The following is a 3,517-nucleotide window of genomic DNA, read 5'->3' on the forward strand; positions in this document are numbered from 1 at the left end:
GCTTTATACGCATCTGTTGGATTTAAAACCCGGGTAGCAGCAATGCAAGAGAGTGGGGCTAGGGTAGGTGTGAGTCTGGAGCAAGCGCAAAGTTACGGCCTCATTCCTGTTTAATTTATCGTGCGTTGGCGAGAATGTGCGTCTTTCGAGTCTGTATACTGTTGGGTAGGGTCTCTGAACGTGCTAACGCGATCGCCCCACGTCCATAGTGATTCTTGTTGCTGCATTTCTGTCGTAGTGTCCCGATCCAGCGGATCCGATGCCCCGCTCTCGGGGGCGGTGGCGGCGGCCACATAATCTGCGCCGGCTCGGCGTGTGAGACCTCGAGCCGTGGCGTGGTCCACCTCCATGAAAACTTTGTTTAGCGCAAAACGACAGACACAAGAAAGACGACAGGACAAGGCGCTTTGTCCTGTCGTCTTTCTTGTGTCTGTTGTTTTGCGCTAAACAAAGCATTCATGGATTCGCACACACTAGCCCGCCAACGCATTGTGATGAACTATCTTTCTTCTACTGTTGGCCCTGATATTTCTGTGTCTGTGTCATCTCCTGAACCTGCTGTTCTGGTACAAAAAGCGCCTTGTCCTGTCCTATTTCTTGTGTCTGTTCTTTTGCAGTAAACAAAGTATTCATGGATTCGCACCAACTAGCCCGCCAACGCATTGTGCTGAACTATCTTTCTTCTATACTGTGTGCCCTGATATTTCTGTGTCTGTGTCACCTCCTGAACCTGCTGTTCTGGTAAAAAAAGGCGCCTTGTCCTGTCGTATTTCTTGTGTCTGTTGTTTTGTACTAAACAAAGTATTCATGGATTCGCACCAACTAGCCCGCCAACGCATTGTGGTGGTCCATCTCGTTGACCGCGAGCGGTAGCGGACATTGGTGTGCGCCGGGGTCCAGAGGAAGAATACCGTAGGATTTTGGGGTTGCGAGGGCGATGACGAGTCACCGTCATCCCGAATTTGGAGTATGCGGGCCGCTTCCCGCGAGACGCGACCGCGTGCGAAGTCGCGGATTGCCGCCTGCGAGTCGCTGATCACGATCGCAGCGTTCGGCACCGCGGCGAGTTCAAGGGATATCGCGGCTTCTTCGGGTCCCCTTCGTGTGTGGCCCGTGGTCACTCTGGCGCTCACGAGGCACTTCACCGTGCGGTCTGCAACCGCGATCGCATGTGCGCTTCTCCTTCCTCCATATACCGCGCAGTGTCTACGTACACCGCCTCTTTGCTGTTGCCAAACTTCTTCAAAATATCGCTTGCTCGTTTGTTGCGTCTCCCTGCGTGGTGCGTCGGATGCATATTCTTGGGAAGTGGCAGGATGATGAGGCGGTGGGTCGCGGACCGAGGCCGGAACCACCGCCTTTTCTCCATGCTGAGTGTAGCACGCGATGCCGAGCGACTCGACGATGCATCGACCTGTCTTTTACTTCGATAACCGCTCGCATTCCGCAACGTTGCGCGCCTCGATTAACTCGTCAACTGAGTCGTAAAGTCCGAGCTCTAGAAACTTGTCGGTGCTCGCTTTGGTTGGAACGCCGACCACTCAAAAACCACTTGAAAGCCTTTCGTATCATGCATTCGACCTTGTTTTTTTTTGGACCCTATCCACTTCAGTTAGGGAGCAACGTACGTTATGCGGCTTATCGCGTACGCCTGCACGAGACGGATCGCGCAGTCTTCACGCATACCATTAAGTCTATTCGTGATGCGAAGCAATAGTCGGATCGTGTAATCTACCGAACGATAAAGTCTTCGCATCGTCTCTCCGTTATGGTCATTTGCCCGCAGGTGTAACCCCTGCATTCTAATTTTGTTTAACTGTGGTACGGGAGTACTCTTGAATAAGAATTTCTTTTTACAAAAGTAGTGTATGATCTAACTGCATTTAACATCGTACAGGGAGTTCCCATAGTGTACCACCAATATCCATTAAATTTGGTCTCGGTGGCTTTTGGTCTCGGTCGCTTGTTTAGCTCACCGAAGACACCCGAGAAACAAACTTTAAATCTCGTAATATGCAGTAAAATGCACGACAAAATGAGGGTTTAGCAATTATCTGCGACACTTGCGTTTAAAAGAGGAAAGTGATAGCTTCGCAACACATTGTAATGTGTGGCGAAGCTATTAGTGTTACAATGTTATTACATTGTAACACTAATAATGAATGAGGCTTCGGCTTCTTTCCGGATGCAAGCCATACGGTCCAAAAGGCATATTTCACTCGAACATTTGGGTCGAGCAGCCTGTGTCAGTTCACCAAACAGATTCGCCATGTCTCTTCCTCAATCAAAAATCACCAGTAGATTGCTCAAGTGACTTGAGCGTGTAGCACGGAAAGGGAATAAATATTGGTGCATTCCTTTCCCCATACTACAATCAGCTGTAAGCCCTCAATTATCTTTACCTTAAATTACCGCCACTTAAGATTATCGGCGAAGAACGGCCTAATTTTCAGAAGCAGAACCTAAACTGCATTGTTAAGATATCGTGTTACTGCCGTGCGTAACTGTGAAGAAATGCAAAATTCGATACAATACCATGAACTACTCGTCGTGAGCAAACAAGTTTTAGCAGAATAAAATAACGGTAAATCTTGTGGAAGTCATTATAGCCAGCGTTTGTGAGATGTTTGTTGCATCACGGCAGGTACGATATCCTAACTGGATTCTTATGTACTGTTCTTGTGGTTACGCTTTTATTATTCACTTCAGCTACCCACTGCAAAGTATAGATCCGCGCATGAAAAACTCGCAATGGGCTGGTCTGAGCTTCTTCGGCTGGCACTACATCATTACCGTTGAAAAATACATGTCGTCTAGCAAATAAGCTCCTTAAATTATTTTTTTGCGAACGAAGACTTCGTAAAATATGTTCGAGACGACCGTCATAAGTATGCAAGCATAGGGAACTTGGGCGAACAAGCAGAAACACTGCAGAATGCGCCCGGACACCGCCCGGACTGTAGCAGACGACAGGCGGGAGTTCGTGCCCAGACGACACGCGAGCGGCGCTCGCAGCACCCCTGTAGGTCGTTGTCGGGGCTACAAGCAACTCGTCGCCTTCTCTCCGCCTGGAACCATAGGTGTTCTGTGCTGGGGCGGCGAAGAACGCGGTCGAGATGGGTGTGTTTGATTTCGCCGTAGCTTGGTTTTCAGATACCGTTAACGATAAGTACAAGCTCCTTTGGCAAGCGCATGGCGGCGAGATTGCGAACGCTGAGGAGGCCGACTACTTGTTCGCGATGACGGAGGACGCTCTGGACGTGCAAGAAGTTATTCGGCGGCTCCAAAATCGGGAGAACGTGTTCTTGTGCCCGCGTTACATCGTCCGCTGTGTTCTTATCGGCAGGATCGGCGCACCTACAAAGCACCACCTGCTTGGAAGCAAGCTAGCCTCCGCGAACTGCGAACAACCGGAAGCAGACGACGAAGCCTTGAGCAGTGGCCTTTCGAAGTCGTTCGCACCAATGTGCGTAACTGACATGGACACCGACTTCCGCGTCCACCTGAAGCCCAATGC

Source organism: Dermacentor albipictus, chromosome 2 (assembly GCF_038994185.2).
Source record: "Dermacentor albipictus isolate Rhodes 1998 colony chromosome 2, USDA_Dalb.pri_finalv2, whole genome shotgun sequence".
In the NCBI taxonomy this organism is placed as follows: domain Eukaryota; kingdom Metazoa; phylum Arthropoda; class Arachnida; order Ixodida; family Ixodidae; genus Dermacentor; species Dermacentor albipictus.